The sequence below is a fragment of the Pleurodeles waltl genome, chromosome 3_1 (genome assembly GCF_031143425.1).
Source record: "Pleurodeles waltl isolate 20211129_DDA chromosome 3_1, aPleWal1.hap1.20221129, whole genome shotgun sequence".
Classification (NCBI taxonomy): Eukaryota; Metazoa; Chordata; class Amphibia; order Caudata; family Salamandridae; genus Pleurodeles; species Pleurodeles waltl.
In genome coordinates this window covers 748,502,523-748,519,499 of record NC_090440.1, presented here as the reverse complement: position 1 = coordinate 748,519,499, position 16,977 = coordinate 748,502,523, and the positions used below count along the sequence as shown (strand labels likewise).

At 46.0% G+C, this 16,977-nt stretch overlaps 1 protein-coding gene across 4 annotated transcripts in view; it reads right to left on the bottom strand.

The window, feature by feature from the left end:
- The window catches only part of HIPK3 (homeodomain interacting protein kinase 3), a 323,948-nt gene that overhangs the window by 37,555 nt on the left and 269,416 nt on the right, over positions 1–16,977 (bottom strand). The window lies entirely within an intron of this gene.

The following is a 16,977-nucleotide window of genomic DNA, read 5'->3' as shown; positions in this document are numbered from 1 at the left end:
CACGCTCACCTCACGCCCATCACTATCACTTGTTCATGGGATTGCCTTTCAAAAATCCTTTGTTTTCATTGGTACCTGCTTTACGTTTGTGTCTCCTTAGGGCGTTTGTTACCACCTTTGCCATTGACCATGTTACATGGATAATTGCGCTTTTGTTGATAACTGACTGCAAGTGAAAGTTTTTTTTCCTTTTGTCTCTCTCTTCGCGCTCACAGGTGAATCGCACTTTGAATGGGCTTGCTTATGTCAACTGTTTTACTTTTTATTTTCTGTTTGTGTGGCATGAAAAGTCCAGTTAGAAATTTACAACGCGAATAGCTCTACCTCCAGCAAATGCGAGACCCACTACATTGCAAATGCTTGTTGTGTGGGCGTCGTCGACCACCACTTGGTGGTAAATCCACCCCTATTGTGACATGAGACCAGGCCGAGGAAGTTATTGTGTGTGGTTGCCATCCTCAGATTATTTTTCCGCCGTTGGGTCTGGAATCACACCGAAGGAGCGCTGAAGAATCTTGAAAAAACTGCTTAAAAGGAAAAATAAAAAGCTGAACAAAAACATACTGACAATCACCAAAGGCCCCAAAAAGCAATGACAGAGTGAAGACCCCGATGGGGGGAAGGGGCCTGACGGTGAGGACCATGTGGCTAGAGAATACATAGGGGAGAGGCAGATAAGGAATATAGAGAACACACGTATCAGACATCGAGGTGCCCCCTGACCAGAAACGCCTGGACGTGCAGGAAGATCTCCTTGATTACGAGGAAAGCAAACCCATCACAATGTAGAGGCAAGGCCAGTTAAAAGATAAATAGCAGGATCTCAATGCTGAATCCCTTGAGGGTGTTGACAGCTACTTCACGAGGCCCTCACCCCAGACGACCTGTCCATGTACAATGGACTCATCAAGAGGGCAGAAGACACGTTATAGGCTCCAGCTCAAGGAAGAGAGGAGGGAATTGTGCTTCTTAAAAGAAAAAAAAAAAGTGATACCTTAGCTGAAGGCAAACCTGTACCTGCCCATGACCACCACCTAACTGGACAAGGATAAGTAAGTTTTCATAGAGGCAGCCTCGGCGGTTACTCCTCAAATGGAGAGAAAAAAAAAATTCATTCCACTCAAGATCGCCAATACATTGAAAGGGAATGTAATGCCAGACCAGACTCGATTATAGTGGTGACTGCCAGAAAGAGGAATAACATTCCCACATCAACCGGGCAAACACCAGAGAAGGAGAGCAGAAGAAATAACCTGGTGGGGAGAAAAATGGAAAGGGGAAGCAGCCTTTGAAATGACATCACTTTCCCATTGTTGGCTAGTGCTTTGTTATTAATGTAATTAATAACGCTCCAATAAAAGGTTGAGTTTGTTTGCAGTCCTGGCATATGGTGATGCGGGTGTGATGGACTATTGGGTGATGTGGAATGGAACTCCAGGCAGCAGCTATGGGCAACAAAGGATAACACCCACTTGTCTGAGGTTATCTCTTTTCACGGGGGAAGACATTCCTTTAAGTCAATAGTTGTATTACCGGGCGGATCTGTCAAAGATCATTTCTTTGATGTTGCGGAGCCTCTTTTTTCAGCACTTCTGCCATATTTGCAGTTATTCCTATAGTTTCCACCCATGGTGTCCGTTTTTCTGCTTTGGCCTTCAGGAAAGAATTCTGGCGCCTAGATATGGCTGCCTTTATCTGATGGCAGCTGCCCACATTTGCTGGCAACAAAACAGATTTCTAGGGCTGGTGCTGTAGCACCCTAATGGCTGTTGCCGTTTTGGTATCCCATCTAAATAATTTCTAGTAATCCATATAACACAGGCCGAAGAAGTAGTCTTCATCACAGGGTAGGCCAACAATGTGCTGCTGGACTTCCGGTCTGAATCCAGCCAGCCATAACTCTGCATATACGCGACGGTGGACATGTGTTTGTCTCAAGCGGCAAGGTCAGAGGCATCTGTAGTGATCCTGACCTTCATTGTGAAAATTCTTTCCTTTCCAAACAATATCCTGGTTTCTCCTACAGCAGGCCGCCTGAAGGTGGTGGCGAAGCTCCACCAACTCCTGTTGGTGGTGTTTCCGGAAGAACAGACCCAACAGATCGTGATAAGCCAACATCTGTCAGCTCCCACTGCCACCAGATTTCTTGCAATATTCATCTTTTTGCTTGCCTTACCTGGCAAAGGTATCCTACTGTAAGTTGAGTGAATGCCTTCTTGTATGCTGTGTACACAACCAGCGAGACAGGTGGTACATGTCCACAGGTGAAAATCGGACACTGCGGCGCAACTTTATGATTCTTTTAAACCAGGAGCATGATGATACTTCTTTTCACTGTGTGTTTTATGTTTTCAGTGAAACAAGTTGGCAGTCATTTGAACACAGTTAACTACTGCACTGCACACAGCTGTTGAGGATTTGAATAAAATCATCCTCATCTTTCTCCAAACCCAACCTGACCTTACGATGGTCTGCTGCTCGTTGATTGATGGTCTGATATGCTTTAAATTGTTTGGTGGTTGAAGGTTTTAAGGGGCATGGTTTCAATGATGGGTTGTCTGGAAGTTCCATGTTATAATCATTGTAGGGGTTATCCTAGTCATTAGGAGGCATGGGGGTCATCATAAGTGCAGGAATGATTAATCTGATGGTGGTGTTTTGTGTTACCTTGGTCTTGCCTTTGAATCTGAAAGGGTCAAAGTTCCTCAGAAATATCGTCTTCAACAGTGAGATGCAATCTTTTGGTATGGGACTATTCTGATGCTCGAGTCTGTGCCATCATGTGGCAGGCGAACAGGTCGACATAAATCCTCTTTGATCTTACATCTGAACCCCTAGGTCTTCATTAGAATCGAGCTCCAATAGTTTCAAGCTTGATGCTGGCTTTGAGATGATCTCCGGAGTATATTTTGGATCACAGGCGGTCTGAGCACAGTCTCAGTGCAAAGGTTGGCAGATCTTGGGTTTCAGAGCTCAGGCTCTAGGGTGCCTCTGTGCAAAGGCTGTGAATCTCTGCCTTAAGGCTCAGCCCATTTCTGGTGCCAAAACCCCCTTATGAAATCAAACTGCCACAGAAGCAAGGGGATGACTAGACTGTCGAGATTTCTTCTAGGTTGGTTTAGGCTTATGGTATAATTGACTTCGCTATTCTTTCCCCTCGGACTGAGGCTCTAATTGGAGGTCAAACCCCAGAGTTGGAGTCATTTGCACATATTCTAGACACCCCATGGGCCCCTCAAGTACGAGAGGCCATGCCCTTTTACCAGAGGAATAAGCCACTCAACTTCCTCAATGCCCTAGTTTGGACAGTGGCTCTCAAGAGCTTTGGTCCTCAATCCCATTATGTCCCCCACCCCTTTTATCTCTGACGGCAGGAAGTTTTCTTGAATAGTAAAGTGTAGCAAAATGAACAGGTAGACATTGCAGACCCGATGCTGGTCCCAGCACAGGACAGAGGTTGCAGACCAGATTCTTGCCCGATCACAGGAATTTGAGGTTGCACTTTTGACGAAATTTAAAAGGTGTGTGTAAGGAAATGCCTCCTTGGCATGGTTACCCCCTGACTTTTTGCCTTTGCCTTTGCTGATGCTATGTTTTGATTTGAAAGTGTGCTGAGGCCTGCTAACCAGGCCCCAGCACCAGTGTTCTTTCCCTAACCTGTACTTTTGTTTACACAATTGACACACCCTGGCATCCAGGTAAGTCCCTTGTAACTGGTACCCCTGGTAGCAAGGGCCCTGATGCCAGGGAAGGTCTCTAAGGGCTGCAGCATATCTTATGCCACCCTGGGGACTCCTCACTCAGCACACACACTCTGCTTGCCAGCTTGTGTGTGCTGGTGAGGACAAAACAAGTAAGTCGACATGGCACTCCCCTCAGGGTGCCATGCCAACCTCACACTGCCTATGCTGTATAGATAAGTCACCCCTCTAGCAGGCCTTACAGCCCTAAGGCAGGGTGCACTATACCATAGGTGAGGGCACCAGTGCATGAGCACTGTGCCCCTACAGTGTCTAAGCCAAACCTTAGACATTGTAAGTGCAGGGTAGCCATAAGAGTATATGGTCTGGGAGTCTGTCAAACACGAACTCCACAGCACCATAATGGCTACACTGAAAACTGGGAAGTTTGGTATCAAACTTCTCAGCACAATAAAAGCACACTGATACCAGTGTACATTTTATTGTAAAATACACCCCAGAGGGCACCTTAGAGGTGCCCCCTGAAACCTTAAACAACTACCTGTGTAGGCTGACTGGTTTTAGCAGCCTGCCACACTCGAGACATGTTGCTGGCCACATGGGGAGAGTGCCTTTGTCATTCTGTGGCTAGTAACAAAGCCTGCACTGAGTGGAGATGCTTATCACCTCCCCCTTGCAGGAGCTGTAACACCTGGCGGTGAGCCTCAAAGGCTCACCCCCTTTGTTACAGCACCACAGGGCATTCCAGCTAGTGGAGTTGCCCGCCCCCTCCGGCCACAGCCCCACTTTTGGCAGCAAGGCCGGAGGCGATAATGAGAAAAACAAGGAGGAGTCACTGGCCAGTCAGGACAGCCCCTAAGGCAACCTGAGCTGAAGTGACTGACTTTTAGGAATCCTCCATCTTGCAGATGGAGGATCCCCCCAATAGGGATAGGAATGTGACCCCCTCCCCTTGGGAGGAGGCACAAAGAGGGTGTAGCCACCCTCAGGGCTAGTAGCCATTGGCTACTGCCCTCCCTGACCTAAACACACCCCTAAATTCTGTATTTAGGGGCTCCCCTGAACCTAGGAACTCAGATTCCTGCAACCTAAGAAGAAGAGGACTGCTGAGCTGAAAAACCCTGCAGTGAAGACGGAGACACCAACTGCCTTGGCCCCAGCTCTACCGGCCTGTCTCCCCCCTTCGGAAGAAAACTGCTCCAGCGACGCTTTCCCCAGGACCAGCGACCTCTGAATCCTCAGAGGACTGCCCTGCTCTAAAAGGACTGAGAAACTCCTGAGAACAGCGGCCCTGTTCACCCAAGACTGCAACTTTGTTTCCAAAGGAGCAACTTAAAGACAACAGCGTTTCCCGCCAGAAGCATGAGACTTGCAACTCTGCAACCGGCGACCCCGACTCGACTGGTGGCGAAACAACACTTCAGGGAGGACCCCCCGGAGACTCCGAGACTGAGTAACCAAAGTTGTCCCCCCTGAGTCCCCACAGCGACGCCTGCAGAGGGAATCCCGAGGCTCCCCCTGACCGCGACTGCCTGACTCTCAAATGCCGACACCTGGAAAAGACCCTGCACCCGCAGCCCCCAGGACCTGAAGGATTGGAACTCCAGTGCAGGAGTGACCCCCAGGAGGCCCTCTCCCTTGCCCAGGTGGTGGCTACCCCGAGGAGCCCCCCCCTTGCCTGCATCGCTGAAGAGACCCCCTGGTCTCCCATTGATTTCAACGACAAACCCGACGTGTGTTTGCACACTGCACCCGGCCGCCCCCGTGCTGCTGAGGGTGTACTTTCTGTGCTAACTAGTGTCCCCCCCGGTGCCCTACAAAAGCTCCTTGGTCTGCCCTCCGAAGACGCGGGTACTTACCTGCTGGCAGACTGGAACCGGGGCACCCCCTTCTCCATTGAAGCCTATATGTTTTGGGCACCACTTTGAACTCTGCACCTGACCGGCCCTGAGCTGCTGGTGTGGTAACTTTGGGGTTGCTCTGAACCCCCAACGGTGGGCTACCTTGGACCCAAACTTGAACCCCGTAGGTGGTTTACTTACCTGCAAGAACTAACAATAACTTACCTCCCCTAGGAACTGTGAAAATTGCACTAAATGTCTAGTTTTAAAATAGCTATATAACTACTCCTTTGATAAGCCTACTGCTCGACCACACTACCACAAAATAGAGCATTAGTATTGTCTCTTTTTGCCACTATCTTACCTCTAAGGGGAACCCTTGGACTCTGTGCATACTATTCCTTACTTTGAAACAGTGCATACAGAGCCAACTTCCTACAGTGTGTTTTCCACAGCCTCCCATACTCAACTCATTCGCACCCCAACTGGCCCCAGGCTTCTTATTCAGTGTTGGCTTCAAAGCAGGCTTCAGTTGTACATGTTCGGCTGAAGTGGTCAATGGTAGAACAAGGATCACACATAGAAGCTTTCTGTGGCTTATGCTTAAGATCTTGTTCGCTTTCGCCTATGCAGCATATGCGCTGTCCCTTCAAGACATTCTGTTTCTACTTTGTAGGCTTTTACTTTGCCCTTCGCTTTTTATTTTTTGAGTTGTGTGTCCTTCTGAAAATCTGTCTTTTCTGTGGGAGATGTGCATTTGTTGACTTTCCTTTTTGTCATCTGGCCCCTCTCAGGGAGCACAGCACTATTACTTATATTTGTTCACTTTGCTCCATATGAGTTTGTGTCTGCACACTATTTTTTTTTGCTTTTGAGCCACTGCTGTCTGCCAGTCTGGTATCCTTTATAATGCTGTTGTAAACTGTTTTGGTATGTAGGTTTTCGGTGTTTGAAACATTGCCGTGGATCTCTAATATGAGCACTTTCAAGAAAGAAACTTTGAAAGTCAGAAAAGCAAAAAACATGCATCCAGGGTTTAAGCACGGAGGCAGACTCTCAGCCCCAAAATATAACTTTTATTAAAGTTTGCATTGGGGAATTTATTATGTTCTTTTTTTTTTTTTACTTTCAGATATACGGCTTTGTACACTTAGCTGTATGTGTGTTTGCGCACTATTATCAATTTTGTGTCGTTGCTGTCTGTCCACCTGGTTTCCTTTACCTTGTTGATGTAAACTTTTCTTGGGTATGTAGGTTTTCGTTTTTTGAAACACTACCCTGGATCTCTTATATGAGCTCTTTTAAGAAGGAAACTTTGAAGGTAGAAAAGCAAATCGGACCAAAACATGCATTCATGTTTTGAGCATGGAGTCTGAATCTGTGCCTAAAAATATTTATTATTATGTTCTTTGTTCTATTTAAAAATACGGCAATATGAAAACATCCTTATATGTTGGGCATGTACACTATGCTACCTTTTAAAAGGTGTTCTTTTTGATGTGATATACAAATATGAAGTAACAAACAGCCATAGGTGTCCAGGGAGGAGGGAGGGCACATGCGAATCTACAGCACTACATGCCACGAACAGATGATTACTGGGTAAGTAACATTTTCTGTTCTATGGCATGTGTGGCTGTAGATACACATGCGCTGCATAGACTGTAAAGCAGTCCCTCCATAAAAGCGGTGGCTAGCCTGTGGGAGTTGCAATTGACTAAAAAAGTGTTTATAGCACAGTGAACTAAGTTTGCTTGCTGACGTGCTAGTACATCAACATGATAATGTTTTGTGAATATATGTGGTGTAGACAATGTAGATGCCTTACAAATGTCAGCTATAGGGATGTCTCCAAGGAAAACAAAAGTAGCACCTTTTTTCCTAGTAGAATGTGCTCTAGGGGCAATAGGAAACAGTTTCTATGCTTTAGCATAGCAAATCTGTATACACTTTACTATCCATCTAGCTGTGCCGTTTTTGGATACTGAACTGCCTTTGTGAGGTAGTGAAAAAGCTACAAAGAGCTGTTTAGTTTTCCTAATGTCTTAGTTTCTGTCAATGTAAAACTTAAGTGTTCATTTAACATCTAGTATGGAGAGCTCTTTTCACAACAGAGTCCGGCTGTGGAAAGAAGACAGGTAGCTCAATGGATTGGTTGTTATGGAATAGGAAAACCATTTTAGGAAGGAACTTCGGGCTTGTGCAAAGGACTACCATGTCTCTCTAGCTTCTTCTAAGGTTAGGGGCTGAAGCTCATTAACAAGTCTAAGTGATGTTATAGTGACTAAGAATGCCACTTTCCAAGAAAGGTACTGAAGAAGACATGAATGAAGTGGCTCAAAAGGAAGGCCTATGAGCCTCGTAAGCACAAAATTGAGGTTCCAGGATGGTGCAGGAGGCACTCTGGGTTGAATAATCCTTTAAAGGCCTTCCATGAAAGCTTTAATGACTCAGATTCTGAACAAGGAAGTATGTTGTCTGTTCTGTAGATATGCAGCTTTAGTTTCGAGATGTACGTAAATGGAAGTATAAGCCGAAATTTGCTTTCTGTAAATGGAGCAAATAATGTCTTGAACAGTAGCTGTAATGGGGTTAATTCATTTGGGATGGCAGTAGCAAAAAGAAATGTAAATTTTGCAGCATATCATGCTCTGGTTGTGGGTCTACGAGCTTCCCTGAGTATTTAATACATTCAGCAGGTAATCCTAAGTAACCAAACTGACTTCAGGAGCCATACCGCAAGTTCGAGTGACTTGGGGTCTGGATGTCGGATGTGTTTGTGATTTTGAGGTAGAAGGTCCGGCCTGTGGGGGAGCTTCTCGTGGTTAACTACTGACAGTTCCACAAGTGTGGTGAACCATGGCTGACATGTCCAAGTGGGAGCTACAAGAATCATGGTGAGAGACGTTTGCTTGATCCTCCGACCCAGAAATGGAATGAGATGGAGAGGTGGAAAAGCACAAGCAAATATCCCTGACCGGTCCATCCATAGAGTGTTGTTCTTGGATAGAGGGTATGAATAGTTGGAGGAGAAGCTTGGGCATTTTGCGTTTTCTGCTGTGGTGAAAAGGTCTATTTGAGGAGTTCCCCACTTTATGAAGTATGTTTGAAGGACTTGTAGGTGGAGTTCCCATTCATGGACTTGTTGCTGCATCCTGCTGAGCAGGTCTGCCAAGTCATCAGCCACCAAGTGAAAGTGGTGATGGAGAGCCTTCTTCCACATGGTCCAAGAGAGTTGTGATAATTGGGATGACCGTGTACCCCCTTGTTTCTGTAGGTAATACATGGCTGTCATGTTGTTTGTGTGTACTAAGACAACCTTGTGAATCAGGTGATGAAGAAATGCTTCCATGTCTAGAAATACTGCCTACAGCTCAAGGTAATTGATATGTAGGGATTGATGCCTACATATCAATCCGGGGAGCTCTTGAAGGTGAGTGCCTCAACCCATCATTGATGCATCTGTGGTCAGAATGACTTGAGGCACAGGGTCCAAAAAAACAAACAAAACGCCCTCTTAACAGGTTGGTGGTGCTCCACCATTGCAGAGAGCAGGGAGTATGGCGGTCTAACAACACTAGATCTTCCAGGTGACCCTGTGACTGAGACCACTGATGAGACAGACACTGCTGTAGAGGTGGAGTCTGGCATGGAGAACAATGGCAAAGCAGGATGCCATCATCCCTAAGAGGCGCATAATAGTCCTGACTGTGTATGAGCAATTCTCCTGAAACTGGGAAGAAACAACTGGGAAGAAACAACTGAAAACTGTGAGCCTGACCCAGATTGGGGTATGCTAGCCCCAAATCTCAATTGAGAATAGCTCCTAGATAGGGCTGTACCTAAAGGGGTTGAAGGTGGAATTTGGCAACATTGATTGTGAAGCCCAGTGTATGAAGGAGATCTACTGTCTACTGAGTGTGATATTGTCACTGTGGTAATGTGCTGGCTTTGATGAACCAGTCATTTAGGTAAGGAAACAAGTGTATGTTTTGTCTTAAGAGCTGTGCGGCAACTACTGCTAAGCACTTCGTGAAGACTCTGGGAGCAGTCATGACTCCGAAAGGCAGGACTTTGAACTGGTAATGTTTGCCTGAAACCACAAATCTTTGGTATTTTCAGTGTGGGGGGGAGAGGAGAACTGAGGTAGTCACTGCCTTGCTGTGCAGGTAGAGCATAGGGAGGTAGCGCTCTTACCTCGGCCCTTGTTGCTGTTCTGTAGTACCCGCTATAGAAACACCTAGAATAGGAGAGTGGAGGCTGTCTGGGATGTAGACACCTAAAGGATGTGGATTTGTAACCCCCTCTGAAGGTGGGGTGACAGAAAGTGCCCCTTTGTGTGAGAACTGTAGAGCACCCATGGCTTTAGCTGTGTCTTTTTCGGCTAATCAAGGTTAAAAGCCACTCCTTTTCAAAAGGCATGTAAAGCACCACTAGCTGAACCTCGCGTACCTTCTTAAAACACTTGTATTAATGCTGCATGCAGCTGTATCTGCAGCGTCTAGGGCACAGAGTGTGGAAGTACTAGTTATTGTTTGCCCCTCTGCAACAATTTGCTGCCCTCTCTTGCAGTGCTCCACTGGGAGAAACTGGAGGAGTGCCTACATTTAATCCCAATGAGCCTGGCCATACCTCGCCAGTAAGGCCTGTGAACTGGCGATACGCCAATGGTTAGCTGCCTGTGCAGCGACTCTTACCGGCATCATCTCTTTTCTTGGCCTCCTTGTTAGACAGAGGGAAGTGCCCTGTGACCAGGTCATTGGCATGTTTTCAGGCAGTGGTGGCTACAACAGAATCTGGAGGAACATGTGACAATGTATACTGGATCAGAGGGAGCAAGCTTATACACTTCTCTACTCTACTCTAGAGGTGATAACCCTAGAGCGGACAGGCTCTTTGAAAGTTTTGTCAGAGTGACGAGGCATGCCAGGGAGCATAGGGAGAAACTAGACATCCCCATGACTAGATGTAAGTGGATTTAACAGAAGTCCTGTTCGATAGGGTTCCTGTGTACCTCCACACTGTGGAAAGCAGCTGCCCTTGCTCCTACCTGCTGGTAGATGTCCTATCCTCTGGTAGTGAGAGGTGTCTGAGGTACAAATCTGTATCTTTGGTCAATATGGGGTCAGGGTCATAAGTGTCCCATGGATTGAGGTCATTCTGTGTCCCACTCACATCTTCCCCAGCATATGAAGGGGATCCTGGAGGGGTATAATATCCTGCAGTTGGTGAGGCATGTGAATGAGGGGAGGGAGGTGGATCAGGAGAAGGAGGCGAAGAAGGCTTGTGAGGTGTGCTGGTAGCCTTTTTCATGGTATTCCTCTTTTGAGGTGGAGAAGTGTCCAAAGCTTCTTAAAAATACCGCTTCCTTTTGAAAACTATAGCAAGAGAAGAAATAATGGGTCCTGTATCCTCCTGGATATGGAGGCGGCAATGACCAGCATCCATTATCTCCACAGTGGGCTTCACAGGAGAAGGTGTAGTTGAAGATAGACTGGAAACTCTATGCTCCGATGTTTTCGGTCAGTGTGATTTCATCAGCAACAAGGTGAAAGTGGTAGCCGGTCGGCTTGGAGCTGAAGAACTTGAAGCTGAAGTTCAGACTGAGATGGATGCGATGTCTCAGACCGAGGTGCCGGAAGCCGAAAGAGTTCAGAGCGGAGCTGGAGGGCAGGGCAGCTGAAACAGATTTTCAGATCTGGCAACGGCCTGGTGGTAGTGGTGGTGGTCTGGTGACCTCCACAAGGGGCATTTTGGTATAGTGGGGCAGGAGGATTCCTGGATCGAGAAGACCTCCTCTTGTTTGGGTTCCTTCTGGGCGTGTTCCTGCCCAAAGATGTCTGGGGTTTCATCCAGAGTCTTGTGCACTATCTCCAGTCAATGAGCTCTTTGGTCCTGAAACATCATCTTCGACCAGAAGGATCTGCAGGCGTCACAGGTAGCTTCCTGGTGATCGGGGAGAGGCATAAATTATAAAAATGATAAACCAGATGTTGGTTGGTGTGCGGAAATTTAGCATGGCACCGAGGACAGAAGCAAAACTGTAAACGTCCAATCAGCTCAGCATAATGGTCGGTGCCGTATGGCCAAGCAGGCCCGAGCCCAGCAGCACATTGTCCTGGCCAAAGGAACACCCTTTACAAAGGTTGACTAGTTAGATTTTTAGTGGTTATTGCTATACTGAGGTGTTAAACTGGAACTAATGAGGATCAACCAAAGCCCAGGCAGTGGTAACAACTTACATTTAAAAATGATTAAATAAAACTATTATAAAATGTGCCATATTATGTTGCATAATTCTTTCACATTTTCTTGCATCATGATTTACTCCCCGTTCCCCCTCCTCCCCTGCATAATGTTGCCTTATCCTGCTGCATAATCCCAGTGGAACATTTTACTATGTTCTTAGTTCTATTTGTTTTCGTCAGAAATACAGCAATTTTAAAACATCTTAAATAGTGTGTTGGGCACGTACACAATGCTATCTTAATCACCACAATTTTCTGTTAGCTGCGGTTGTCATCTTGGTAATTGTTCTGTCCTAGATCTTTCAGGTGTTCAGTGAGTTTGGAGAAATATGCACACTGCATTCAATATTCATAATGTTTAAAATGTTCATGTGTGTCTGTACCCTACCACTTAATGCAAGGGACGCTATCCATAAACTTCTCTTTATATATTCAAAGCATCCTTAAACTGTTAATAGTGGTGGTACACCCCTCTTTAATTTGTGTACTTACTTTACAGTAGCAGCATAGAATTCCTTATTTATTACAGGGAGCATGCAGTCTTACTCCACTCAAGTTCTTTAAGCAAGCGTCTCCGATACACTTCAAGCAACCTTCTATTGTGAAGCTTAAAATATACTTTATTTACGTCGTTTTATGTACTTGTGAACGTTAAGAGAGGGCTTTGGAGGGTTTTTTAACAGCATTAAAGTAGAATTATATTGCAGGTCTCTGCTTACTATCTTCTGCTCCTGTCTTTTTTTGGGAGTCTCCTTATATTTACCTTAAAACCCAACCAGCACACTTCACACTGTACTCTTATTGCTGCCAGCAGCGATTGGAATCTTGGTAACTGTTCGGTCTTGGACTGCCAAGACGTTTCAGGCTGCTACCATCTTCATTTTCTATTTATGCTTATTGAATGAACTGCACTGATTGTTCTTTGGTTAGTAAACTGTTTTGGGGGAGACTGTGCTTTTCAGCCTTGGCGTCACCATAACATAGGGTGATCTTGGGCAACTGACATTTTTACAGCATATTCACTAGTAAGACTTTTGCAACCTCTAGCGCAAAAGATAAAATATTTTCCCAAGGAAGAACCAGCCACATTATAACAATATTTAGAAAAGCTTTATTTTCCGTTTGATGTCCTAAACATATGGAGTATTTACAAGATCTGTGATAAATACACTGTATGGGTTATTTCTGTGTCGAACTTGCAGGCTGCCAACCGCTTCACTTTGTTACCAAAATGAAATAAATAATACTGCGGTGGGTTTGGAGCTAAATGCACACTGCAATGAACTTATGGTATTTTTAATTTTCAGATGTTTTTGTACACTACTACTTTAATGCAAGGGGCGCTGTTCCTAATCTGCGCTTTATATATGCAATGCAACACAAAATTAAGTGGTGGGGGTACATCCGTTCAATGGCGCATTCACAATACAGTAGCACCACAAATATCTTTGGAATTCTGAAGTTTATTAGAGAATGTGCAGTGTGACTCCACTCCAGATCCACGCTTTAAACATTCCTGGTGAATTTTACAATGTGCAAAGTTTCTTTACAGAGTTGTATGCAGTTGTGCATGAGAATATAGAAGGCCAAACAGAATGATTTTAAACACTTCTTCTAAATACAACAACCATAATGGGCCAAAACACAGGAATATGGAGTTGCAGTAAGAATATTTAAAGAAATCCAGACACTTTACTAATTTGCTGTGTTCAAACAGTCATTTATATGCAATAAAAATATACAAAAGTCACTCATTTAAGAAACAATGTAATACCAATTAAGAACTTCTAAAGAGAGTAACTCTAAGGTAGCCACATAGCTACAGTACAATAGAGATAACCACAAAAACGCAAAGGTGAGACCTACGACCAAAGGCGAGACCTATTGGCTTTGCCAAAGCTTGTTTTTCATTTAACTCTGATACAGAGAAATCAAGTTAGGGTGGAACCTATCTCCTGGAGCATTGAGGGTTTCAAAGGAGTGAATCACCAGGCCACCACAAAACCTTTACTTCTTATAAAAAATAAAAAAAATTAAAAAGAATTTAATACAATTTTTAAAAAACTTGCAAAATCCATGCCCAACAGTAGATAGAAGGGGGGTAACAGTGCATATGATCCACAGGGGCACATGCTTCAATCAAACTTCCTGGAAGAACACATGAAAAAAAATACATAAGCAAGCCAAAATGCTCTAAAACGTCCTGAAGAGATGCTGCATCATTCCAATGTATTGCACGGAGTGCAAACTAGTACTTATAATATTATTTGATCTTCTCATTCCCAATCTCGGGGTTCCTCTCTGTATCTGAATCAAAAATTTAAAAGTGCCTGTATGCCATCATAGTAAAAAGAAACTACTATAAAAAAACAAATAAAAAATAATGATAATAAAAATAGCAACCAAACGAAAAACTCAATAAACTTGTTTCTATTAATGCCAGAGTCCCGTACAGCTACCGGCCAACCTCTGCTGTGCACAACCTAGAACAGTGAATAGCAGGGTTTGGGCACAAGGGCTAGACAAGTGCCAGGTTCTGTGGCGAACCTTGCTGTACTGTGGCAGCAGAGATTGGCTGTTTGTGGCAGATTGTGTGCAGACCCTTTGCCAAATACTAGTTCCTGCAGTGAACTCCTGCTATGCATGGCCAGTATCACTTGGGGGCTGAAACTGAGCCTCACCAACACAAATAAAAGATCTCTTGAAAAAACTCAATAAAAGAGCTTGCCTTTTATCTCCTAGGCCATGCACAGTCACCTATCAGGCCGTGCAACCAACCGCTACTGCACACAGCCTAAAGCCAAGCACAAAAGAAGTTGGATGTAGTATATGATCCGAAAAAAAAAAAATAGAAAAAAATAATACTACAGTTATAGCTAAAGGCGGATTTGTTCAGAACAAGTCACTGTGTGTTTTAAAATCTTTGAAATACACTTTTAAAGAACAGCTAAAGTGCAGTTACGGTTACAAATTAAATCCCAAAACATTGAAATTTGAAATTATAATTAGCTCTGCAAAACATAACTTGCCCAGTGAATACAATGCTTTGTCAATATTTATACAAATAAATAAAAACATCTGTAAGGAAATGCCTCCTTGGCATGGTTACCCCCTGACTTTTTGCCTTTGCTGATGCTATGTTTTGAATTGAAAGTGTGCTGAGGCCTGCTAACCAGGCCCCAGCACAAGTGTTCTTTCCCTAACCTGTACTTTTGATTCCACAATTGGCACACCCTGGCATCCAGATAAGTCCCTTGTAAGTGGTACCCCTGGTACCAAGGGCCCTGATGCCAAGGAAGGTCTCTAAGGGCTGCAGCATGTCTTATGCCACCCTGGAGACCCCTCACTCAGCACAGACACACTGCTTGCCAGCTTGTGTGTGCTGGTGAGAACAAAACGAGTAAGTCGACATGGCACTCCCCTCAGGGTGCCATGCCAGCCTCTCACTGCCTATGCAGGTATAGATAAGTCACCCCTCTAGTAGGCCTTAAAGCCCTAAGGCAGGGTGCACTATACCATAGGTGAGGGCACCAGTGCATGAGCACTGTGCCCCTACAGTGTCTAAGCAATACCTTAGACATTGTAAGTGCAGGGTAGCCATAAGAGTATATGGTCTGGGAGTCTGTTTTACACGAACTCCACAGCACCATAATGGCTACACTGAAAACTGGGAAGTTTGGTATCAAACTTCTCAGCACAATAAATGCACACTGATGCCAGTGTACATTTTATTGTAACATACACCCCAGAGGGCACCTCAGAGGTGCCCCCTGAAACCTAACCGACTATCTGTGTAGGCTGACTGGTTCCAGCAGCCTGCCACACTAGAGACATGTTGCTGTCCCCATGGGGAGAGTGCCTTTGTCACTCTGAGGCCAGTAACAAAGCCTGCACTGGGTGGAGATGCTAACACCTCCCCCAGGCAGGAGCTGTAACACCTGGCGGTGAGCCTCAAAGGCTCACCCCTTTGTCACAGCACCGCAGGACACTCCAGCTAGTGGAGTTGCCCGCCCCCTCCGGCCATGGCACCCACTTTTGGCGGCAAGGCCGGAGGAAACAAAGAAAACAACAAGGAGGAGTCACTGGCCAGTCAGGACAGCCCCTAAGGTGTCCTGAGCTGAAGTGACTCTAACTTTTAGAAATCCTCCATCTTGCAGATGGAGGATTCCCCCAATAGGATTAGGGATGTGACCCCCTCCCCTTGGGAGGAGGCACAAAGAGGGTGTACTCACCCTCAGGGCTAGTAGCCATTGGCTACTAACCCCCCAGACCTAAACACGCCCTTAAATTTAGTATTTAAGGGCTCCCCTGAACCTAAGAATTTAGATTCCTGCAACTTACCTGAGGGACTGCTGAGCTGAAAAACCCCTGCAGAGGAAGAACAGAAGACACCAACTGCTTTGGCTCCAGACTTACCGGCCTGTCTCCTGCCTTCCAAAGAAACCTGCTCCAGCGACGCTTTCCAAGGGACCAGCGACCTCTGAATCCTCTGACGACTGCCCAGCTTCAAGAAAGACTAGAAACTCCAGAGGACAGCGGCACTGCTCCAAAAGAACTGCAACTTTGTTTCAAGTAGCAGATTTAAAGACCCCTGCAACCCCCGCAAGAAGCGTGAGACTTGCAACACTGCACCCGGCGACCCCGACTCGACTGGTGGAGAAACAACGCTTCAGGGAGGACCCTCCGGCGACTCTACGACTGTGAGTAACCAAAGTTGTCCCCCCTGAGCCCCCACAGCGACGCCTGCAGAGGGAATCCCGAGGCTCCCCCTGACCGCGACTGCCTGAACTCCATTTCCCGACGGCTGGAAAAGACCATGCACCCGCATCCCCCAGCGCCTAAAGAAACGGAACTCCTGTGCAGGAGTGACCCCCAGGAGGCCCTCTCCCTTGCCCAGGTGGTGGCTACCCCGAGGAGCCCCCCCCTTGCCTGCCTGCAACGCTGAAGAGATCCCTTGATCTCTCATAGGAAACCATTACAAACCGACGCGTGTTTGCACACTGCACCTGGCCGCCCCCGCGCTGCTGAGGGTGTACTTTTTGTGCTGACCTGTGTCCCCCCCGGTGCCCTACAAAACCCCCCTGGTCTGCCCTCCAAAGACGCGGGTACTTACCTGCTGGCAGACTGGAACCGGGGCACCCCCTTCTCTCCATTGAAGCCTATGTGTTTTGGGCACCTCTTTGACCT